Genomic DNA, 26,994 nt, shown 5'->3' with positions numbered 1-26,994 from the left:
TTTGATTACACACAAGATGAAAAAATATGTTCAGAGGGATTTCAGGATATATGTTTTCAATACCTAGGAAATCAAAATATACTGTACATAGCCTTCAAAAATCTATTTTCGACATTGTTTTGATTAAAACGTCACATAAATCAGGCCAGGAATGATTTATTAACAAATCTCTCTGAAAATATATTCAGAATACTGTTAAGTGTATAACTGGAAAGTTTGGTGTATAGGCTGAGATGTTTATACTGGAGAATTTTGAGAAAACGGCTTTTAAAGTTTTGTAATGTAAAAATTCATACTTTTTTTAGTGGAAACAACTATTCACAGACACAATGTCTTATCAAATCATTAGCAACAACAATACAAACCACCTAAATCACATCAAAACTTATAAACACAGCATTTATCGCCTTTAACTGAGCAGAAAAACAGCCAAAAACACACATCTAAATGTCAGAGCGCGTCACGTGATGCATCTGAACCAATCACGGTGTCAGAAATGGACATCAGCCAATGAGATTTCGCTTTTACAGTTAAATGCCTATTGTACTTTCACGATTGGTTGCTGATAAAAAGAAAATGGCCATATTTGGATCCGACAGCATTGTACAGGAGAGAGAGAGCTTCCCAGCGGTGTGTGTGATGACGGGGAGCAGACAGAGATCGCGGAGCAGCGCGTTGATTTAGAATGACAACTTTTGTTGACTTTCGGAGAAATCTACAGACGCAAATAGACAGTGTAGTAAAATAAAGACCTAAATGTGTATTTTTTACTTTTTTTTCACCACAAGTCTGAAAGAAGACATGTTATTGAAGACAAATATCCCAAAATCTCAAAATTGACCTGTGAAAAAAAAAAAACTATGTTTTTGCCTGCCGTGTCTCGCCTTAAATTGCATTTGCACTTCAGCTTAAAACTGCAAAACACAATGTTTTGTGTCATTGTCATCAAACCTGCTGCATTGTGTCTTGATACAACAAGTGTGAATACGCACATATGTGCATATTACTCAACCCTGTATCACACGAAATACGTTCTGGGGAAACTATTTTGCAAATCGCAATTACGTTACATGCCAACATATAAGCAGTGCTATTACGTTGCTCCTTAACCTAATATAAGCAGTGCTATTACGTTTGTCCTTAACCTAATATAGCCAATCTATTGCAGTGCTATTACGTTTGTCCTGAACATAATACATCCAAAGCAGGTTTCTTTTCACACGTAGCAGCTAATGCTGTTCATTTTGTTTTAATTATTTACTTACTTTTTTCTCATTGGGCTACAAAATATTATCTATTCCAGGGCGTGTCAAATGGCGGCACTCAGATAATTTTTATCTGGCCCTCCAACTGGTTTTTGATGTTTAAAACCCCTCGCAATCTGATATCAAAGTCCCCGCAAAGGTTTAGCGCGTTCAGCGGTGAGTTTAACAACGCACGTGATCATTCAGCGGTGAGTTTAACAACGCACGTGATCATTCAGCGGTGAGTTTAACAACGCACGTGATCATTCAGCGGTGAGTTTAACAACGCAACGTGACACGGGCACGTTTATTTCGTTATTTTCGTGATATCAGCACGTTTTTTAAACTAATGTATTTCAATGGGAAGCATCTTTCGTGATCACAGCACGATTATTTCTGCCTTTCGGGCTGCAGCAGAGAAGCTGTTTAATCAACATTTATTCACGAGATCTTATCATGGTTTATGTATTTATTTTAATTATATTATTTCTGTCTTATTGCCAGGGAAGCTGGATTGCTTTGCTGTTATTTGATATTTATAAAAGTATATTTTATCAGTAGGAAATCGCGCTGAAGAAGTCTCATTCCGAACACATCGCGATATTTGGCATCAGTTCACGTGTGCCAGATGTTGGTAAGTAACGTTAGTCGTAAATACGCTGTCCTAATAATGTTTGATATAATGTATTTTCTGTTTGTCGAAATTAATCAGATTAGCTCAAGTTCAGTCGCTGCATTATATCTGGCTTTGAGTTTCATTGCTTTCTATGAAAATGGTTTATATGGTGATTAAACACTGTCTGTCACGTGATATGCTATAGGCCTAGAGTAGACCTTCAGTCAGTTAATCATATTCATATCAGGTTTTTAAGTAGTACAATTACAAATTATGTAGGCCTTTCAGTAAAACCAACACCATGCTTTTACCACAGTAACATTAGTTTTACTGTGATAAGTGTAGTAAAAAGACAGTAATCACACAACTTACCATGCTTTTACCACACTATTGGTAGTTTTAATGTGGTACTTATTGTAAATGCACAGTAACCACAACACTAACCATGCTTTTACCTCAGTAACCTCAGTTTTACTGTGATGGGTGTAGTAAAGGACAGCAATCACAAAACTTACCATGCTTTTACCTCAGTATTGGTAGTTTTAAAGTGATAATTGTTGTAAATTATGCATATTAACCACAACACCTTCCATGCTTTTAATGCTTAATAATGCAACATCCAATATTTGTAAGGAAAATCTGTACTTTTTCCTTTAAATAATCCTATATTATGCATAATGATATTATTTTCTCTCTTTTCAGCTGAAAAGACCAAAAGGGCCTTTCCGACTCAGTCAGCCCATTATTTTTGAGGACAAGTAAACGGAGGAGACGGCGGACAGCTGCAAAGGCAAATATTCGCAATGGTATGTATGTGTTGGTTTTAACCCTAAATCAAACATTTTATCAAGCATTTGTTGTTTCTTAAACCTGTTCTTACAAAACCCATAGCCCAATCAGTATGAACAGTCTCAAAGTCTTATTAATTCACAAGATTTAACAAGTTGTCAAATTCGTACGATACTAGTACATATTTGTATACTCGTACATAATCCTGCAGCTTTTACTCCTAGTGCTGTCATTGGCTACTTCCCTGTACATATTTATCGCAATATTTGTATCGCAAATATAAAAAAAAAACAGTTGCGCCCCTTCTTGAAAAGTAGTCTGATGTCCCACACACTGTCAGAAAGTTTATATTAATTGCATTGTATTCATTAAAATTATTACAAATTGGTCCCTGTCTGTTGTGTTCATGTTCCAATGTCCAATGATACATGATGTCTCTCCAAACCTCATAACCTACCTCTGTTTGCAAGAGTGGAAAAGCACTTGTCACATGACATCAGATACTCGATTATTTTGTCGTAATCAGATCAGTTACACTGCTGATAACTGTCCCGTTTGCATGTAAATCATGTTATTTTTAAATGAGTTCATATGATTATTGCTTGCTATTAAAGACATACTTTTATTCATAGAAATGCCCACATATCAGTGAACGACGTATTACATAAACATGCTTTTAACATTTAATTATGCTACACTCTTTACAGAAATATATCCCACAGTTGTATAACTGACTGCTTGAATGTAATGTAATAAAATTACCTTCCTTTCTGTATTGCAGGATTACGTAGTCCTTTTTTTTTTTTTGATCTCTACAACATCAAACTCAACAGCTCTTTTAAGAGCCAACCCTCACAAGAGCTACTAATGAGTCGCAGCGGATCTTGCCGTGATCAGCCCTTCCCAGGTAAAGTTTCTAGAATATTTCAATCAGTATTTACTCATCAAATGCTCTCTCCTGAATCGTAAGGTAAATTATAACTGTCTTATATTTCAAGAACAATAGTAATTGCACATAGAGTAAGTGGAGACTTTCTTGTTTTACAGCAGAGAAGGAAGACCAGTCCTTATATCAACACAAGCTAATCGAGTAAGTCCTTTGTTTCGGGTGAGGAAGGAACATCTGGTACCCAAAGAAGACAGAAAGGTGCGCGAGTCCATTGGTATGTCTTGTATTGAAACAATGCTGTAATATGTAGTACATAATTTGATGTTGACAATTTTACATTGTACAGGTTATCACTGACCAAGTGAAGCTCTTGAAACTAGTGACAGAAGAGTTTGTTGTCTTGAAAAAAATCACTTGCAAAGGCAAAAGAGACCATTTAAAGTAAAGATCTTTTAAAGTAGGTTGCTGTTGATATGGGTAAAACAGTTTTTGTTCAGTACTTAGCTTATATCATGTGCTGAAATATTATATATATATATATATATATATATATATATTTATATATATATATATATATATATATATATATAATACTTCAATGTGTATATTAAAGTACTGACTGCTGCTTTGTAAATTTAAATCAGGAACGGGCAACTCTGGCCCTTTTGCGTTCTCCTTTTTGAGGTTGAGAGTTTACCTCCAACCCTAATTGAGCACATATGAAAATCTTCAGCTTTACTTATAGACAATAGGCAGGAGGGTTTGAGGTTGGAGCCAAATCTGCAGGACAGTGGACGCTAAGGGCCAGAGTAGCCCATCACTGCTTAATATATCGCAGAACATAGGCCCCGTTTACACGAAGTGAAGACACAGATATTTCCCTGCGGTTTGGCCTCTCATTTACACGAAAACCGAGTTTTTATCACAGAAAACGATTATTTCTAAGAACTCGGGCCAAAGTGGAGATTTTGGAAAACTTTGTTTGCACGTTTGCATGTAAACTGACGTCACAGTATGTGACTATTTTCGGGATTCTGACTAGCTAACATGGGCTTCAGCTTCTTGTTACACTGCCACCTACAGGTTTGGCATGCTCTGGACGGCATATACACGGGTTCGTGTGCACAATGTTATTTTTGAAAACGAAGAGGGGTGAAATGTCCGTTTATGAAAATAGCCTTCCACGTGTAAACGTAGCCATAAGCTGACCTGACTGTCCATTAAACAACTTAATTTGTATTGTTTGTGTTTTTTGCTTTACTTTCAGAGAACTGGAGAACACCTGGCAATGGGATGTTGAGACTTCTTCCTCTGGTTGAGAAAAAGCTACACCACATCAGTGATCACATCTTCTGTTCATCTGTTGTACTACAGGGTACACCTGAACAAACTGTTTAGACGAGGAAGAACAACATGAACATGATAGAGACATTTACAGGGAAGAGCAAGAAACCAGTTTAGCTGTGATAATGAATCATTATTTTCCAACATAATATCAAATCTGTTTTCTGTATAGGTGACTGAATGTGATTCTCTGGCACTCATTTTTTGGCTTCAGCAGCTGTGAATGGATTAATATGATGTTAATGTATTTTTGAAGACACATTTTTATTTATCTTGAATCTCATTGTCTTTATTCTACTTTATCAACTTTATGCTGTGTCCTCCAATAAAGTGTTGTGTAATAAAGTATGGTGAATATTGTGTATTGAAAGTGCTGTTTGGTACAGTAAATAAAACAAATATTTGAGAAATTTTAATTTCTTATTTCTTTAGTTTAGTTCATAATTTAAAAACAATATAATGAATTACCATGATTCTTTTTCTTAGGACATACACATTTAGATCTGGTTAATGATATTTGGGACAACAGTGCAACAAAAGTTGCACACTTGCATGTATAAGCAGTTTGCAGTGAAATAAAGGGAAGCTATGTGAATAACAAGAGGCTGCAGTAGCTATCTTGCTATAAACCAGGGATGTTCAACTTCAGTCCTGGAGGGCCACTGTCCTGCAGAGTTTAGCTCCAACCCTAATTAAACACACCTGAACAAGCTAATCAATGTTTTCAGGATTACTAGAAAAGAGCTTTTGTCAGGGTTGAAGCTAAACTCTGTAGGACAGTGGCCCTCCAGGACCGAAGTTGAACATCCCTGCTATAAACACTTCAAGCATAATTGAAGATGATCCATGTTGATCATTCTAGATTCTAGAACATCTACTAGCCTACTGCATTTAAAATGAAAGCATAGACATGACTGATGTCAGGCATATAAGCAGCAATCAGAAGGGGTGAAAAGGAAATGTTGGGACTGGGTTTTTTTTGTTTGTTTTACTGAATGGAGTATTATCCCTGTGTAATAGTGTGTGTAGATATGTGTAGATTGTACTGCACTTCCACCCCAAGGGCCCAGCGGCCCCCAGAAGAGCAAAAAACTGCACATTTCAAATGGCTGTAACTCACAGTCCGGTTAGTGTATCAAAGAGAAAATCGGCAGGACAACTGCTTATGCTATGTTTACTAAATAATGTTGGGCAAAGTTTTCTGACATATACGGAAAGCTGGCATAAAGGTTATTTTTAAAGTGCTCACAGTAAATTATCAAATTTCAGCCTGTCCCTCATATATGTCATAAAGGTTTGCACAATGAACAAATTTAGATATCCAGTTGTCCATTAAAGATATTATTTATTTAACATTTATTGTTTCATTACTAAACGTTTTAAACTACATTACCCACATATCTCTGTCATTCTATCAATGGAACAGGAAACATTGTCCTGTAGTTCATTAAAATGTGCAGACATGCTTAGGGTTAGGGTGGGGATCTCAGTAAAGGAGCAATTTCTCACAACATAGAGACACTTTATAGTTAACTTTATGTATAACTAACGCAATAATAACACCAAAACATACTTTGTAACATGAAGCGCCGTTTTATATGAGTTAAACGATAGTCCAATCACAGCGAGTTCTGCGATAAAGTCACAGCCAATAACAACCCAGCTGAACAGATGCGTCACACTTACTTGCCCATTTATGGAAAATAATGACAGATCTCTTCTGGTTCCGGCTGAAGGGATAGATACCTTAAATATTTAATATTTAATACCAAACAATATTTGAGCTGTAATGTATTCATTCTAATTAAATTACAAAACTCACATTTAAAAACAAAAGACTCCTTTATGTGGTTACCATCCAAAAACGAGATCACATGATCAATGACACAAATGTGCTTATTTGATTAGACTGATTCATAAACACATTTGAAAGAGAAACTTTTTTCTAAGCAATGGCCTACAGCAGGGGTAGTTTTTCAGTATTTTAATTAAAGATAATTACATGTACTAAAGTGCTTCTAACATTTACAGTGTATGTATAGTATATCAAAGGTATATCAATTATATTCAAATAAATGTAACAAAATCACAATGAATGCACACAATTTTGAAAGCATATTCCAATATTTAATGTCAAACGGTTTAAAGACAAATGTAGTGCCAAACCTACTGCACAACAGTATAAAAATCAGTTAATTATATATAAAATACAGGTATAAGATACAGGGGCAATCTATTATAGGGACATATACAGTAACGTTAAAAAAAATGCTATGATGAAGTTATATTTTTACAAACCAAGAGATGAGATTCAACTTTGTTATGTGAAAATATATTTGTTTCTTCGCTTTAAAGAACAAATAGGCAAAAATGTAAGCACAACATTTTACATTCTCAACTTTAATTCTATATCCTTGTGATTATTGGTCACTTTTATTGTAACTAAATGAAAGGCAACTTAAAATAGTTAATGATTATAAACGTCAGTAAGAAAATGCTTCAATAAAATACACCCACAGGTATATTACATTTACATTAATCAGGTAGTGATGTAATGATACCATAGATGTGGACATTTACTATAGTGACCACTGTAATAAAAGGTTTAATGAAGCTAAATGTAAGACATTAAGTCCATCTAAATGTAAAAGTAACAAACTCAGAATAATGTCCAGTATGTCAAGTGTGTCATTTCTGTAATATTCTTTCAGCACCAATAAGATTTCCATAAATATTGATTGTTTTCTAAAGGTTTTCCTGAACACTCTCACTTCAATTGTTCGGACAAACACCTGCTATATACACTTGCAGAAATATACATTTGTCTATTGCATCAGGAAGTCACTGCATGACTAGAACTAATGGATGGCAATGAATATGTCCTTTAGGAAAACACCTGATGAGCACTGACGCTTCTTTGATGAAGGCATTAGGCAGACATCAAGCACAGTTTATGAAGCTGAAAAGAGAAAACACAATGCTTTAACAATATGGAAAAAAGATAAATCACTATTTTCAATATTGGTTCTGCATATATCAAAGAGATCCTGAGGAGGAGTGGGACTTCACATGAAGACTTTCAGAAACTGTGACAGAGCAAAGGGTGCACCTCGCTGGACACATCCGACGCATGGCCAAACAACACCACCCAAAGACAGTGATGAAGTGTCATCCACCACCAGGAGGATGCAGGAGACCGGGAAGACCAAGGAAGACATGGAGACAGATGTTTCACGAAGAGCTGAAGAATGTCAGTGTCCCATGGGAAGATGCGGAGAACTTGGCCACGGATCGAATACGTTGGAGGACACTTGTTGCCCAATGTGCCCAGCACAGGACTTGATGATGATGTTGGGAGTTTATCCATAACTGTGGGATATATTTCTGTAAAGAGTGTAGCATAATTAAATGTTAAAAGCATGTTTATGTAATACGTCGTTCACTGATATGTGGGCATTTCTATGAATAAAAGTCTTTAATAGCAAGCAATAATCATATGAACTCGTTTAAAAATAACATGATTTACATGCAAACGGGACAGTTATCAGCAGTGTAACTGATCTGATTACGACAAAATAATCGAGTATCTGATGTCATGTGACAAGTGCTTTTCCACTCTTGCAAACAGAGGTAGGTTATGAGGTTTGGAGAGACATCATGTATCATTGGACATTGGAACATGAACACAACAGACAGGGACCAATTTGTAATAATTTTAATGAATACAATGCAATTAATATAAACTTTCTGACAGTGTGTGGGACATCAGACTACTTTTCAAGAAGGGGCGCAACTGTTTTTTTTTTATATTTGCGATACAAATATCGCAATAAATATGTACAGGGAAGTAGCCAATGACAGCACTAGGAGTAAAAGCTGCAGGATTATGTACGAGTATACAAATATGTACTAGTATCGTACGAATTTGACAACTTGTTAAATCTTGTGAATTAATAAGACTTTGAGACTGTTCATACTGATTGGGCTATGGGTTTTGTAAGAACAGGTTTAAGAAACAACAAATGCTTGATAAAATGTTTGATTTAGGGTTAAAACCAACACATACATACCATTGCGAATATTTGCCTTTGCAGCTGTCCGCCGTCTCCTCCGTTTACTTGTCCTCAAAAATAATGGGCTGACTGAGTCGGAAAGGCCCTTTTGGTCTTTTCAGCTGAAAAAAGAGAGAAAAAAATATCATTATGCATAATATAGGATTATTTAAAGGAAAAAGTACAGATTTTCCTTACAAATATTGGATGTTGCATTATTAAGCATTAAAAGCATGGAAGGTGTTGTGGTTAATATGCATAATTTACAACAATTATCACTTTAAAACTACCAATACTGAGGTAAAAGCATGGTAAGTTTTGTGATTGCTGTCCTTTACTACACCCATCACAGTAAAACTGAGGTTACTGAGGTAAAAGCATGGTTAGTGTTGTGGTTACTGTGCATTTACAATAAGTACCACATTAAAACTACCAATAGTGTGGTAAAAGCATGGTAAGTTGTGTGATTACTGTCTTTTTACTACACTTATCACAGTAAAACTAATGTTACTGTGGTAAAAGCATGGTGTTAGTTTTACTATAGGCCTACTTCTACTACACATACAAATTTGTAATTGTACTACTTAAAAACCTGATATGAATATGATTAACTGACTGAAGGTCTACTCTAGGCATATAGCATATCACGTGACAGACAGTGCTTAATCACCATATAAACCATTTTCATAGAAAGCAATGAAACTCAAAGCCAGATATAATGCAGTGACTGAACTTGAGCTAATCTGATTAATTTCGACAAACAGAAAATACATTATATCAAACATTATTAGGACAGCGTATTTACGACTAACGTTACTTACCAACATCTGGCACACGTGAACTGATGCCAAATATCGCGATGTGTTCGGAATGAGACTTCTTCAGCGCGATTTCCTACTGATAAAATATACTTTTATAAATATCAAATAACAGCAAAGCAATCCAGCTTCCCTGGCAATAAGACAGAAATAATATAATTAAAATAAATACATAAACCATGATAAGATCTCGTGAATAAATGTTGATTAAACAGCTTCTCTGCTGCAGCCCGATAGGCAGAAATAATCGTGCTGTGATCACGAAAGATGCTTCCCATTGAAATACATTAGTTTAAAAAACGTGCTGATATCACGAAAATAACGAAATAAACGTGCCCGTGTCACGTTGCGTTGTTAAACTCACCGCTGAATGATCACGTGCGTTGTTAAACTCACCGCTGAATGATCACGTGCGTTGTTAAACTCACCGCTGAATGATCACGTGCGTTGTTAAACTCACCGCTGAACGCGCTAAACCTTTGCGGGGACTTTGATATCAGATTGCAAGGGGTTTTAAACATCAAAAACCAGTTGGAGGGCCAGATAAAAATTATCTGAGTGCCGCCATTTGACACGCCCTGGAATAGATAATATTTTGTAGCCCAATGAGAAAAAAGTAAGTAAATAATTAAAACAAAATGAACAGCATTAGCTGCTACGTGTGAAAAGAAACCTGCTTTGGATGTATTATGTTCAGGACAAACGTAATAGCACTGCAATAGATTGGCTATATTAGGTTAAGGACCAACGTAATAGCACTGCTTATATTAGGTTAAGGAGCAACGTAATAGCACTGCTTATATGTTGGCATGTAACGTAATTGCGATTTGCAAAATAGTTTCCCCAGAACGTATTTCGTGTGATACAGGGTTGATATTACTATATGTGTCATAAACTCTGATCTGTCTAAACTTGAGAAGTTCATAAGTCATAGTCTACATTTAATGATGCACCGATGTTGGCCAATACCGAAAACCGATAATTATTTATATTTGAAAGCCTATAATCGATGATAAATCTAAATCCGAGTTTTTATTTCAAAAACAAAAGTCACACCGTTAAAATCCATGTCCCAAGCACACAATTATAATAATATAATTGTTATTATATTAATAATAGAGGAGAAGTTTCTCCTCTTTGCCGTCTTCCGTGTGTCCATGGCGTAAAATGAGGGCGTGGGGGAGGCGGAGATGTGAATAATAGGGGCGTGTTAATCTAATGACGATCGTTTTCAGCCGCAGCATTTATCAAGAGGCAGGTATTGCGTACACCCGAATATCAAAAGTACCCACAGCTTCATAAATCAGACGGTAAAAGAGGAGTAAAAGCATAATCTTACGCCAACATATACGCCCGTTTCGACGCAAGATTGATAAATGAGGGCCAATGAGTGGCACATAACGTGAAGTAACATGGCATTTTATTTTGTTTGAAATTTAACTTGTCCAGTGGGACAACTAATTTTCACTTCCACTTGTCCTACAAAAAAATCCACTTGTTCCGGACAAGCCTTAATGTCGAGCCCTGCTATCATGAAATATCATAATAAGCCACAGCACCTTTTAACCCCAAACCCAGTGTGGTTATCCCTCGAAGATCAGGCCTGGACCACAGAAGCCCGAGTCGTGACGCACAGCATCTGTGTTGAACTGGGGAGTAGATGCAGTGCCGTTGTTTACCTGAAGCCTCAGAGATGCTATCGCGGTTAATGCCGGCATGCGAGGGTTTGGTAAAAGGAGGTCAGGACCAACTTTAAGATCCTCTAGAGAGGTTTTAGTGATAACCTCAGATAATTAGCCTCGGGTCTCGTGCCGCGCGTGTGTGTGTGGGAAGGGTTGGTAGATAACAACACGTGTGTACGAGCGTAAACATATTTATCTCCGGCCGCACCTGGCTGCTATATCTACAGCAGGAGATATATTTCAGTTCGTAAAGCCACAGGTATCACCTGAAATATTCCTTTGAATGTATTTTATCATGTTCTCTGGACATTATTCATTCATTATTATTGTCTCTCCATCCATATGCTCATCTTTTCATGTTTCTTCCCTTGCCTTATTTTTTTGAAGTACTATCAACTTGAATGTTTAAGTAGTTTCAACTTAACTTACACTCTAAAAAATGCTGGGTTGTTTTAACCCAATTTTGGGTCAAATATGGACAAACCCAGCCATTGGGTTAAATTTTTAAATTGCATTTGTGATCCTACGTTTGGGTTTGTCCATATTTGACCCAAAATTGGGTTAAAACAACCCAGCATTTTTTAGAGTGTACATTTAACTAAGACTTAAAAAAATGAGTTGAATCTTGTATTGCTTATACAATTTTTTATTTGGATGAGTTATTATATTTTATATTGATCATATTTCACACTGGAAATGGGTCTCTAGCACTCAAAGGTCCTCATAAAGAAACACGCATGTGGTCCAATAGCCTTTGTGAATGTTTACTTATTATAATGAGACCCTAAAAATGCATTTTAATTGTTGTGACATAGTAAAAAAACACTGTAAAAAAATATTTTCAGGATTTACTTTTTATCTTTTGTCAAATCAACTTCGATATCTAATGTGGTGAAGATGACACTATTTTGAGTTTCTGTTTATTAAAGGGCACCTATTATGACATTTAAAATGTTCCTAATGTTGTTTAGGGAGTCCCCAACAACAGTTTTACATGCATGCAATGACAAAAAACACTTTTGTTGTCGTATAATATGCATTAATTTTTACCTGATTTGCTCACCGACTCCCAAATGATTCGTTCAACGACTCATTTTTCAAACCCCTCCTTTGCGCGACGCTAATCTGCGTTGATTGGTCAGATGACCCAGCAGTGTTTACATAGATAATACTTATTGTTTAACACGGAGTACATTGATGCTTTTATCAATTAAATTGTGTTATAATAATGATTATAGTCCACTGCTTTGTAGTTTGTAGTAAAAAACTAAAAATAAGATAAAGAATGTAATGTTATGTTAGCGACAGTGGCGGGCCGTGCATTTCACACCTAGGCCTTCAGTGATGTCCACCCTGAATTAATAACTTTTAGTGTAGCAGCGCACGCACATACTCTCTATAATTGTTGTGAAATTCCTGTTTTTATTTTGCACCGGCAGTTAGGGTTAATGCGGTGAGTTCGCGAATGGCCGGGTAGAGAGAAACGAGCGAGTGAGTTCGGCTTTTGTGTACAGTGGTTCTTGCGTTCCGATTATAAATTCAGAAACGGATCCTCATCCCTGTCTTATCCTTCAATGGCTATATAAGTATTAATGTTTGAAAAAAAGAAGTTGTTTCGATCCTAAATTTACAAGAAAAATTAGGAAGAAAATCATATTCAGCACGGAATGCATTATACTCTCCAAAACGGATTATTTTTTACACAAAATCCATCCTAATTTCTTTCCTCAAAAAGACTTGAATTACTTGGTTGTCTGTGCTTTTCAGTCCCAACAACCTTTTCTATCGCCATCGAGGCTAATGTGCTGAAAGTCCAGTCTGTCCCGTCATATTTCTGTCATAAGTTTTAATTGGCTTTAGTGCTGAGACCTGAGAGTGTCTGCTCGATAGAAGCAGTAAGTTAACGTTAAACAGGGAAAACACCGCAAAACATGACGATGTGTAACGTTACAGCCGACGCAAGCTCTCTCTCTTATTTTTTAACGATATCAATGAGATCAGCGGGACTTTTGCCTTCAAAATCAGTCCTGGCATAACTTTACATTGCAGTCAGTTCTGTTTTTACCCGGACAGATCGCTAGAGTGCTGTGACTCTGCGTAAGCTGAATACGGCTGGATAAGGGATTTTTTTCCGGTAGGTTTGAACCTGCTGGTGGTCGAGGAAGGAAATAAACATTAATTTGTGGGTTGAAAAACTATTAAATCTACAGGTATTTTAGTTTACACAGTTCGCAACAGATGCGGTTAGCTAGCTATGACTTCCAGTAATAATAGTACACGCTCTGACCATCCAATCAAAGGGCGTGAAAATGCTTACGTTATTGTATGCCTGCTAGATGGCCCCGGTGCAATCAACTCGATATCTGATTGGCTGATTAAATCTGACCGATTATCTGATTGGTTAAAGCAACAGTTTCATTGCCATTCATTTAAGCTACAGGCGCCCGCACTATCGATTCTGAAGGCCTCGAGGCAGATATATTTGACCCTGGCAACACATGATGACTGAAATATGATTGGATAAAAGCACTAAAATAAACATACACTACTGGAAGCAGCGCAACCAAGAGAAAAGCTATGAAATTATGAGAACGGACTATTGGGAATAATTTAATACTCATTAATAAAAAAAAAATATTAAAGTGCAAGTCAGTGATTCTCATAGTGTTTAGGCCAGCAGAGAAGGCCTTGCTGGCCCTGACGGCCCACCACTGGTTAGCGAGCATAGCCCAGAGTTCATATTGTAAAAGCACAATCAGTCTTTGTTTGCGTTAGCCCGATGTATAAACATAACGTTTTTACAAAAATAAAAAAAATAAAATGTAGTTACGTTACTACGAGGTATTACTCTATTCTTTAAGACAACTCCGAAAACAACGACAAACACTTCACATATCTCAATACAATTGTCATTGAAGACCTAGAAGCTAAACGGTGCTTACACAACAAACAAAATAATTAAGCATGCTACATAAAACATAAAAGCAACAATTATTAATAACATTACAGGTTGTGATACGGAGGAGGAAGCTGATGCAAATACACTTGGAACTGAACCTTCCTTCAATATCAGTCGGCTCGCGAATCCAAGTTTGAGTGCATTTAAGTTGGTAAAGCAATCGTCTTGAAAATGGCGCGAGCAAAGCACAAGGCTCGGACTATACTTCTGTGGTATATATGAATTGTAGCCACTTAGTCTTCAAATGCTCCTCCTCGGGCAGATGAAAAAAGTTGGCTTTGAGTCGCACTTCAGAACACAGCGTCTCGTCGCCATGATATTTTCCCTGCTGGCCTTGGAGCGCAATAAGTGGGCGTATCGTATTCAAATAACTTGACAAGTTGACGTCATCTAGTCAGAGAAAAAGCTTCGGTCTTCTAACGATTCATAAAAATGACTCAGAGTCGACTCTTACTTTTGAAAGACAATAACTTTATATACGGTGCACTTTCATATTTCAAACTTTGCAGGATGTTTTTGTTCACTTAGATCTATGTTACACACTACATGAAAGGTACATTTCAAAATTACATAATAGGTGCCCTTTAAACCATTCTTCTTCATTGTATTAACTCAAATTTTTAATTACAACGAACTCAAAATTTTAAGGCAAAAGGTAACTTGCTTTTTTCAAGTTAAACCAACATTTGTTTTTACAGTGTAGTTATTTTTATTGTCAGTAAGTTGACAAATAAAATCATACTTTAATTCAGCAAGGATGCATTACATTGATGGCATTTATAATGTTACAAAATATCTCTGTTTTAAAAATAAATGCTGTTCTTTTGAGGTTTCTATTCATCAGAGAATAGAAATACAATGTCAAATTTTCACAAAAATATGAAGCAGCTGACCGTTGTCAACATTGATAATAATCATAAATGTTTCTTGAGCACCAAATCCTCATATTATAATGATTTCTGAAGGATCATGTGACACTGAAGACTGGAGTAATGATGCTGAAAATTCAGCTTTGATCACAGGAATAAATTACATTTTACAGTATATTCACACAGAAAACAGTTAGGCTAAATGTAATAATATTTTACTATTTTTACTGTTTATACTGTATTTTTGTTCATATAAATGCAGCCGTAGTGAGCAGAAGAGACTTCTTTTAAAAATACTTTTGAATGTTATTATGGCGTATAAAGACCAATGTAATTTGCATAGCCCCGCCTCTTCCCTGTGATGTCACGCCGTAATGTAAAGACACAGGAGCTTGCGTGTACGATTAATAGCAGACATTATCCTCGACCTGCGGCTAATGCAGTCAGACAGTTTCTGTCTCGCAAACACAGAGCGAGCGTGTTAATAAGTCGAGCAGGTTGCTGGAATATCTGAGAGAATATACAGTGAGAGAAAGAAAGAGGAAACATTTCTGCCACTTGTGAAACCTTGAAGCCAGTCAAATGATTTTCTTTTCCCATTCCTGCAGTAATTGGCTTCGGTTTAATGGGAAATAATGATTGAAATGAAGGAGTCCGAGGCTCAATGAAGCCCGTGGTGGTTTTCAGTGGCATTGTTTATGTGTGAGTGACAGCAGGGTCCATTAGTTGGCGTCGTGCATACAAACACGTGCATCGACAATACATCGTCACATATGACAGCTTTCTGTAGTGTGTGTGTCTGTGTGTATGCACATTTGTCTTCTCTGTCATGTAAAAAAGCTGTAGTTGCTCGCAAACGTAGAGTTGTTCACTAGAGCTGAGGATATTGCATCAAACTTGCATCATGCAGTGTGTTCAGCGCTGGACTGGAGAAGAGAAAGACGTCGCTTCAGTTCTTCTGTTGACCACCTGCGGTCTTCAGCTTTAGATCAGCATAATAATAATAATGACACCATGATTTATGTTTTTTTTTTTTTTTTGGTTCATCTCCTATTATCTTAGTTTTTATATTATTTATTTATTTATTTATTTATTTTTTATTATTTTAGTAAAAATTTTAGTGTGCTTTTTTATTTTATTTTTATTAGTTTGACCTATTTTATTTTATTTTATTCTATTTTTAGTTCAGTGCTTACTTCCAGTTAAGTAATTTTAGTGCTTTGCTTATTTCAACATTACTAATTTCCGTTTATTTGTTTTTCCCCCCATCTAATTAATTTAATTTATTTGAATTAATTTAAAATAAAATTTAAATAAAATAAAATATATTTTATTTCAGCTTTATTCCAATTTTTAAAAAAATAATAATATTTTTATTTTTAGATTTTCAGTTTTCCTTTTAATTTTAGTAACATTTTTAGTGTGCATTTATTTTTATTTTTATTAGTTTGACTTATTTTATTTTATTTTATTTATTTTTAGTTCAGTGCTTATTTCCAGTTAAGTAATTTGAGTGCTTTGCTTATTTCAACATTACTAATTTCCGTTTTTTTTTTCAAAATGAATTATTTGAATTAAATAATTTTAAAATAAAATTGAAATAAAATAAAATATATTTTATTTCAGCTTTATAAAAAAAAAAAACTGAACAGTTATAGATTTGTTTGTTCGTTCATTAGGAATATAAGTGCTTCAACTTACTTAATTTAGTCTATAGTTGTTCATCTAATATTTATATTTTATTTTATTTCAGCTTTATCTCAATTAACACATTTATATATATATATATATATATATATATATATATATATATATATATATATATATATATATTTTTTTTTTTTTGTTTTTTTTTGTTTTAATTAACGATAACAACCTGCTGTACCGGTGTACTGTTAAAAGTACACATATTGCAAATACATGCATTTCAAATTTACTTTAATGCAAAATATTCATGGCTCATGCACTGCAGGGTAAATGTAACATTTCGTCCAATTAAAAGCATTCTATAATGAGAATAGATGTGTTTTTAGTGTGTTTTTTACTGGTCAATAGTCCACCTTTACCAAAGTTAAATACTTCAGTAATACTAACTCTGTCTATAAGCACCACTTATGAAGAGAGTGCAATTAATAATGTTAAACAGTGTCTATTGTTCATGAAGACCACAGAAGAAGTCCAAACACAGCGATGTGTAACAATCATTTACACCTGACTCTGAAAACATGACCCGACTGGCACATTTATGAGTGTGATTTTTCACACGCATGCTGTGGCCGTCTAGCAGAACGCCTGTGTGTGTGTGTGTGTGTGCCGGGGATGTGTGTGTTTCAGAGGTGCTGACTCGCCTCACACTCACGGGTCCAGAGCGATGCCACCGGGGCTTGTGGGTAATTGCAGTGGGATGCGCAGAGAGACATTTGCCTTCTGTTGTTGGATGTGTGACAGCGAGGCCTCATGGGAAGGTCACATGCAAACACACACTGACACAATTAAACAGTAAATGCAGCCAAACCGAAGCCACTGATGCAGGAGGACGAGAATGAGTCACTGACTAATGGACATCAGTGTGTGTTTCAACGTCAAGATTTAAGGTTTAAATTTATGCTGAAAACAGTGTTGTTTTAGTTTGTTAATATTTTGAATAAGCCTTTATTTTTATAATTTCAATTTTATTTTATGGTTTTGTTTTGTTATGTGCCTTTGTCATTTCTTTTATTAGATTGTATTATTTTTAAATATTACTATTTAGGTTTATTTAATTTTTATTTCTGTTTATTTTAGTTCATTTATTTCCAGTTAGGTCATTTGAGTGCTTATTTCTGAGTTATTTGCCAAGGCAACATTCAATTTTTTTTGTCTAGTTTAGTTCTTCTAATTTGTTTTATTTCAGGTTATTTCAGATTTTTTCAGTTCAATTAAGATTTAGTTTTAGTTCAGTCAATGATAATAACTGAATTTGAGACCATATTACAAAATATAGGCTATATTTTTAAATCAAGCGAAGAAAAGTGACTTAAAATATGTATTTGTCATCGAATCATTGGTTTTTGTCAATTGCTTAAGCACAATTTTGAAAACAGGGCCCGGTTTTTCAAACCCCTACACACAATTAGCACAACCCTACACCAAAGTAACACAACACCTCGGATCATTTGCAAAATGCAACACTTTTGTCAAAACTATACAATGTCTTATAAAAACCTTATTTTGTTGTCATAACACAACCATCGTATGGTCTGCTTTGAATCAGTTAAACACTCCTGTGCTCAACTTTACACACTTTCAGCATTTACTGTAGACTGTGTGAGTTAGGAGAGGTTGAAAATGAGTCAACCTTGCAAAATTGCCCACGGTATGATGATTTTAGAAATGTATTATTTGGTGAATTGTTTGTTAAAAAGCCTGAAATGCTCTGGATTAGTGAAATGGTTGTTTAATTTTAATGTGTTTAAATTGGCTACTTTTGTTTGTAAAGCCTGGATGAGGCGGCAGACTTGTTTATTTAAATAAGTCTATGTATGTTGTGATAAATGGTCTTTTGTTGGTGGTTTTTGGTGTTTACAAGCCCATTAGGGCTGGGCATACAGTATATGCAAGACACAATAATAAAAACCAACCAACCAACCGTCCGTCCGTCCGTCCGTCCAATGAAGTTTAACTGCGCTCTTACCGGTAGGCGTGGCTTGGGAGTGGCCCCGTAGGGCAGCGAAATAAGTGCATTCTGGGAGTTGTTGTCTTTCATCCACATGAGCCACAAATACATTTTCTGGCTTTTCTCAGTATAGAAGGCGCACTGACACACTGGATGCGTGGCGTGAGCGTGGCGTTTCTGTTGCGTGTCAGCTGCGTCGCGTTTTCTCTGTCTTAACACACCAGAACCGTGCCTGACGCGGCGCTGGCGCGCTGCTGCTGCTGTAGGTGACCGAGGGACAGAGTAGGTGACAGAGTTTCTCCACCTCTTCAATTAACCTGTCGTCGTCCACCGTTGCAAACTCGAAGTGTAGCCTACTTGAAAGTGTCAAGTCGCGTGATTTGGATCACCCTTGTTCACATATGGGGAGAGAGTTGTGGAAGGCTACTTCATGTTAAGCATGCATACATATAAAGCCTACTGATAAAGGACACCGTCAACAGTAATGACGGCAAAATAGACTATGTTTGACAGGTGCAATATTTGAAAATCGATAATTATTTATTTTTTTGTTTTTTAAATTACATTTATATCTGAATTTATGTCAACCTATAGACTTTCAAACATCAAAATGTCATTAATTAATATGTATTTGTGTACAAAATGACAAACATATTTTCCTATTATATTTTGCATGGAAACGCTTCCAACACGCTTGCGTGTCGCGTGAAAAATAGGCGTCGGTTCTATTTCTAGCATGCACGCGTTTTCCGCGCGGCTCGAGCCGCGCCTGAAACGCGCGTGTCACGCAAGCAGTGTGCAAGCTCTAACCTGTTAAAGGAACACTCCGACTTTTTGGGACTTTAGCCTATTCACCTTATCCCCCAGAGTTAGATAAGTCCATACATACCTTTTTCATCTCCGTGCGTGCTATAAGTCTGTTTGACGCACCCACCGCTAGCCTAGCTTAGCACAAAGACTGGATGTAAATGGTTGCAGCTAGCATACTAATCCAAATAAGTGACAAAATAACGCAAACATTTTCATATTTTACATGTTGTGATTTGTATAGTCACAGAGTGTACAAAAAACAAAGTCAGATGAGACACAGACATATTTTAACCGTATAAATACTGGGAACTATATTCTCTGAAGGCGAAGCACTGCTACTTGGGCGGAGTGATAACCGCAGCACCTGAGACGCGCTCTGAACGAACTTTCTGCTCCTCACCTCGGCGCGTCTCAGGTGCTGCGGTTATCACTCCGCCCAAGTAGCAGTGCTTCGCCTTCAGAGAATATAGTTCCCAGTATTTATACGGTTAAAATATGTCTGTGTCTCATATCTGACTTTGTTTTGTGTACACTCTGTGACTATACAAATCACATTCACAACATGTAAATAGGAAAATGTTTGCGTTATTTTGTCACTTATTTGGATTAGTATGCAACTAGCTGCAACCATTTACATCCAGTCTTTGTGCTAAGCTAGGCTAGCGGTGGGTGCGTCAAACAGACTTATAGCACGCACGGAGATGAAAAAGGTGTGTGTGGACTTATCTAACTCTGGGGGATAAGGTGAATAGGCTAAAGTCCCAAAAAGTCGGAGTGTTCCTTTAACATGGCAGCCGAAATAAAAACGGACGCGCCACGCATCCAGTGTGTAACCGGCCTTAATGATCCATTTTAAATACACATTCATCTTTACAGCGGTGAAGTAAAGTCCCTTTAAATAAAAATGCTTCTCTGTACATCAGAAAATGAATCTCTTTTATGTAAAACTACATTATACAGTACATTACTGTTTCTGTTCGGATCATACAGGAAGTTTAATCCAGTTTTGCAATTTAAGTAAAAAAAGTGCCTTTAGCATGTCAAATGAAAACTCAATCAACGCAGTCGTGCAATTATGAATCTAAGCAAACTGAATCTTTCATGGCATTTATGCATTTATAATTGACCTGCTGTCTGAGAGCGTCTCTTTTCTGAAGCACAGCGCTAGTTCTTATATAACATCTCTTATCTGGTGACTTTATGAAAGGTTTTGAGTCATTCTGTCATGAGCGAGAGTCTGTCAGGCTGTTCTTGGGTCAAATGAGCTTCCAATGCAATATATTTATCTTCATAAAACTTAAAAGCACCAACAGAAATATTGATGGAGTTGAATCAATCGTGAGCTTTTTTTTTTTATACGGAGCAAAAACTCTTCACAACAAGGTTGCATGTGTCAACTTTGCTTGAAACATGAGCTAACAACATTTATGAAACTTATTGACTGATAATCTCAACATTTACTAATGCATTGTTAATCAATCTCTGCATCACTGTAAACAAATTCATTATTATTTCTAACATTATAAAAAAAGTTAATAAATGCTATTAAAATATTGTTAGTTCTTGTATTATTGCATTGATGTTGATAAATGAGACCCTATTGTGTAAAGCATCAAAAACTTCCTAACAAAAGAGTGAAGTCAAGTAAAAAGTAAACATTCAAAATATAAGTCACGGTAAAAGCATTATGCATTCATAATTCCATTTTGATTAACAATGCATTAGTAAATGTTGAGCTTAACAGTCAATAGGTTTAATAAATGTTGTTATGTTTCAACACATACAGCCCACTCTACACACACACACACACGCACGCACGCACACACACACACCTTACACTGCCCTATCCCTAAACCTACCCAACACACACACACACACACACATGCACACACACACATGCACGCACACTCAACAAACGCACACTCAACACACACACACACACACACACACACACACTCAACACACACTGAAACACACACACTCACAACACACACACTCAACACACACACTCTCAACACACTGAAACACACACACACTCACACTGAAACACACACACACACACACACACACACACACACACACACACACACAAACAAACAAATACAAACACACTCAACATATACTGAAACACACACACACACACACACACACACACACACACACACACACACACACACCTTACACTGCCCTATCCCTAAACCTACCCATCACACACACACACACACACACTAAACCTGTCCATCACGCACGCACGCAAAAAAAAGTTAATAAATGCTATTCAAATATTGTTAGTTCTTGTATTGTATTGATGTTGATAAATGAGACCCTATTGTGTGAAGCATCACTAAAAACTTCCTAACAAAAGAGTGAAGTCAAGTAAAAAGTAAACATTCAAAATATAAGTCACGGTAAAACCATTATGCATTCATAATGTCTTGGCGATGGGCGTCGAGTAGGTGTTGATGTGCAGAACGAATCGAGGCTTATTGAGAACAAGGAGCTTAACTCTCTGAGAGAAAGGACTCGGCTGCAGTATTCCTCATGCGTTCTCCACACAGTGCTGCTTTAAGATAACAAACACCTCTTCATTTGCGTTGTCTTGTTTCTCCGGCCTGGAGTGAGCGAGTCCGATCTCTTCTTAATTAAACGCCGCGTGACGCAAACGACCGAAGTCGAAGTCTCCGCTGTAGGCTCCTGTCCAGAGCTTTAGATAAAGAATGTTTTAATTAACACAATGGGTCACCGGATCGATGGGAAATGAGATACAGTGCAAAAAATATTAATTTAGTAATGTGTTCTGAACATTAGCACAGTAATGTTAAATTAACGGTGTGTGTACTATTAAATTAGCTGTATGTACCGAGTCTACCTGGAGGAAACAAGGTAATAAAGATGTTTGAGATAACACACACACACACACTCAACACACATAGTATACGCTCGTCAAATACTCACTCACACACACACACACACACACACACACACACACACACACACACACACACACACACACACACACACAAATAGTATACGCTCGTCAAATACTCACTCACACACACACACACACACACACACACACACACACACACACACACACACACACACACAAATAGTATACGCTCGTCAAATACTCACTCACACACACACACACACACACACACAAATAGTATACGCTCGTCAAATACTCACTCACACACACACACACACACACACACACACACACACACACACACACTCAACACACACTGAAACACACACACTTTGAAACACATAGAATACGGTAATCAAATACACTCAACACACACTAAAACACACACTCAACACACATACTATACGCTCATCAAATACTCACACACACACTCAACACACACTGAAACACACACACTTTGAAACATAGAATACGGTAATCAAATACACTCAACACACATAGTATACGCTCAACACACACACTCAATACACACTCAACACACACACTCACTCAACACACAGTGAAACACACACACACACACACACATACTGAAACACACTCAACACACACACTCAACACACATAGTATAAGCTCTTCAAATACTCACTCAACACACACACTCAACACACACACTCAACACACACTCAACACACATAGTATACGCTCATCAAATACTCACTCAACACACACTCAACAAACAGTATACGCTCAACACACACACTCAATACACACTCAACACACATAGTATACGCTCATCAAATACTCACTCAACAACACACACACACTCAACACACACTCACATACTGAAACACACACTCAGCACACATAGTATACACTCTTCAAATACTCACTCAACACACACACTCAACACACACACTCAACACACATAGTATACGCTCATCAAATACTCACTCAACACACACACACACACACACACACTCAACACACACTGAAACACACACACTTTAAAGCACATAGAATACAGTAATCAAATACACTCAACACACACAGTCAACACACATACTCAACACACATAGTATACGCTCATCAAATACTCACTCAACACACACACACACACACACACACACACACACACTCAACACACACTGAAACACACACACTTTGAAACACATAGAATACAGTAATCAAATACACTCAACACACATAGTATTCATAATCTTCCAAAGTCTTTTTCTAAAATGAAATCATTAGCATCATTTCATTACCCCGGTAAATGACATCTGCCATCATGGGGCGCTGTGGCAGATTCAATAAGCCGTGACGTTTCTCTGTGCGTTTATTACCCAGAAGCCCCTGGTTAGAGACTCTGATGACTGCATGTACACAGCGCAGACCTGAGAAAAGCCTTCAGTGCTGCTGACTCAAACAACAGAGATAACACACACACACTCACACACACACACACACACACACACACACTCAAACAACAGAGATAACACACACACACACACAGACTCAAACAACAGAGATAACACATACACAACAGACTCAAACAACAGAGATAACACACACACACACACACACACACACACACACACACACACACACACACACACACACACACACGTCATGTGCTTCAGTCTGTAATGATCTTCATGGGAGTTTAGTCAAAGGTAGTTCCCCGAAGCTCAGAGTAAAGCAATATTCCAGATGCGGGCCGGTGAAGCTCAGTCCACATGACTCAGTTTATTGTAAACAAAATAGTAAAACAAATAATAATAAAAGTAAATCAAGGTTAAATTGAGACTCTTGCAATGGAAGCAAACAGGACCAAATATACTTACAATTTAATAAAAGCAATTTAATTAATTCTTCTGGTAAAATGTGCATATTATTTGAGCAGTCAAAATGTAAATAATATTTTTTACATTTGGTTTCGGGTGTTGTCGTCATGGTAACAAAGTTGTAAAATTACTTTACACTAGTTTGGGGTTGGTACGATTTTCTAAAAATGGTTTTGAATGAAGTATCTTCTGCTCACCAGAGATGCATTTTTTTTTTTTTTTTTATTACAGAAAAGACATATATAATATATATTAAATATATATATATATAGTATATGTATATATATATATAGCTTTAAGTGCTTCACTGTAACTGTAAGAAAAGTTGTATAGGGTAATATATTTTTGTGATAATCAACATTAGGCGCACACATAATTAACCTTTAAAATTAGTATTTCAATCCAGACAACTTTCTAAAAATCAATGTCCATTTTTTTACTTTGACATTGATGATAGTATGAATAATTATTGTCATCATTATAACAATTTGTGTTTCGGAAACTACCTTTTAGACCTTATTGTGCAATAATAATATCTATAAAAAATTATGGCAATGTTCAGAATAGTACACTACCATTATTATGTTTACAGTACGCATGTCATGTGTTCTGTAGAAGATAACTAGATTATTTTTGCATGCAATATACAGTTGTGATGTTGATTAGCATTTGAAATATGAATTTTTGCATTCTTCATACAGTATAGCAACGCATTCATTGCATTAAGTAGCAATAAGTACACTAGTATTTTGTTCTGAACATATCCTATAGCAGTAAAGCTACTATAAAGTGCTCATCAAAGTCAGTTTCTATCCTTGTATACGCAACAGAAAAGCATCACACTGTGAAACGCCTGTTTCTGAAGATAAAGCACGCGGTGTATGATCTACACACACTGAAGAGATGTCAGAAAGCCTGCAGGAAACGTCTGATGCTTCGTCTCCATAAGTGCACACAAAGCCCAGGAGACAAACTCTGAAAGTACAGGGGTTTACCTTCACCAGGAATAACTGATGCAAACGAGCCCTTTAAAGAACAATAGCAGAGCTGAATGCATGGCTTGTGAATTCATTACATTCTTGAATTTAAAGGGGTGGTTGATTATGATTTGACTTTTCTAACTGTAGTTAGTGTGTAATGTTGTGTTTGATCATAAACATCTGCAAAGTTACAACGCTCAAAGTTCAAAGATATTTGCTTTTAAAGAAAAGGACTACAACAAACGGCTGGTAGGAACTACACGAGCTTCCTCACGGGTTAGTGACATCAGCAACCCTAAAATTTACATAAGCCCCGCCCCCAGAACACACAGTCCATGTTGAGAAGAGGAAGAGTTGTTGTAGTCGAGCACATTTGTGAGTCGGCTCAAACTTTAGCATCTTTTCACACGCAATAGAAAGTCACTCTGTGTGCGTCTCACAACAGTTCCTATACGAGCGATTTATAGATTACCATGACAGAATATGCTAATTAAAGATAGTTAACTCCACATCAGCGACATAAACTCATCAACTAACCATTCAGAGACGTCCTGTTGCTTCTACATGTTGTCACTTCTTCTCGAGTCTCTCCATCTTTGTCTGACTCCGTTTTAACATCAAAGACAGAACAGTTTCTGTCATTTTAGTGTGTGTGTGCGTGAGGTAATCACAGCTGCTAACACACACAAGCTCTTGTAGCTCCGCCCCCTGTGCCCGGAGCAGCAGCTCATTTGCATTTAAAGGGCCAGGCACAAAACGGTGTGTTTTTGCTCACCCTCAAAAAGTGACACTTTAACATGCGATATAAAAATATCTGTGGGGTATTTTGAGCTAAAACTTCACACACACACTCTGGGGACATCAGAGACTTGTGAAAATGGCATTTCACCCCCCCTTTAAGAACAATCGTCAACTCTATAATCTTAGTGTCCCACTTTTCTGGAGACAGACACTGAAAACGGAGGCGCTTAAATCCAGTAGCTCTGTTTTAAAACTATATTGAGCTGCCTACGTAGGCTGCATTTTAACTTCAGACTTCATAAGTATGTTCCCAGAGCGAAGGCTGGAGGTAGGCAGCGTGATTATACCCTTGAAGAGCTTTGCTTTTGGCAAAAATGAAGACGTCACTAAAAAGGCACTAATTTCTTCCCCGTTTCGCTATTCAGAGACAGAGCTGCGATTAGCGGCGTGGCATCTCTCCAGGACTGCCGTGAGGTAATCCACTTCTTCTGGCCGAGATGGATCACAGCGAGGACTGGGTTTGGACGGCTGGTGTGCGAGTTCAATCAGACGGGACAGAGATGCTGTAATAATCTGATGGGTCGCTCACTGATGATCACACGGGTTGAATGTTAAGCAGCTGTGTGTGTGGTCATAGTTGTTTGGGTTTCATCTGTGATCCTGACTGAAGCTGGTCTGTGAATACTGGTCTGTGGATGACAGATTTTGAATATTAATTCATGTATCAGATTTGCATTTTTGCAATTTTAGGCTATGTAATGTCTTTAATATTG

At 36.8% G+C, this 26,994-nt stretch overlaps 1 protein-coding gene and 2 long non-coding RNA genes across 6 annotated transcripts in view; 2 read left to right on the top strand and 1 right to left on the bottom strand.

Annotated features, from left to right (window-relative positions):
* LOC307000115 (neural cell adhesion molecule 2) overlaps positions 1-26,994 on the top strand; it is a gene marked incomplete at its 5' end in the record, with an annotated part of 272,591 nt that overhangs the window by 14,172 nt on the left and 231,425 nt on the right. The gene's annotated exons all lie outside the window — the stretch shown is intronic.
* On the top strand, positions 3,430-4,946 carry LOC307000122. Its single transcript, XR_013797986.1, has 3 exons — positions 3,430-3,556; positions 3,697-3,812; positions 4,806-4,946. It is a non-coding gene; the product is annotated as an uncharacterized lncRNA (long non-coding RNA).
* On the bottom strand, positions 6,992-10,259 carry LOC307000121. Of its 4 annotated transcripts, none has more exons than XR_013797982.1 (4): positions 10,181-10,259; positions 9,756-9,831; positions 8,953-9,056; positions 6,992-8,266 (listed from the first exon to the last, which is right to left on the bottom strand). It is a non-coding gene; the product is annotated as an uncharacterized lncRNA (long non-coding RNA). The 4 variants fall into 4 exon arrangements; XR_013797983.1 differs by having other exon boundaries at positions 10,117-10,219; XR_013797984.1 differs by lacking the exon at positions 10,181-10,259 and adding an exon at positions 10,117-10,169 and having other exon boundaries at positions 9,756-9,828.

This window comes from Phoxinus phoxinus, assembly GCF_949152265.1.
Source record: "Phoxinus phoxinus genome assembly, chromosome: 6".
Classification (NCBI taxonomy): Eukaryota; Metazoa; Chordata; class Actinopteri; order Cypriniformes; family Leuciscidae; genus Phoxinus; species Phoxinus phoxinus.
The sequence above is the reverse complement of the archived record's forward strand: the minus strand, read 5'-3'. Positions and strand labels throughout refer to the sequence as shown.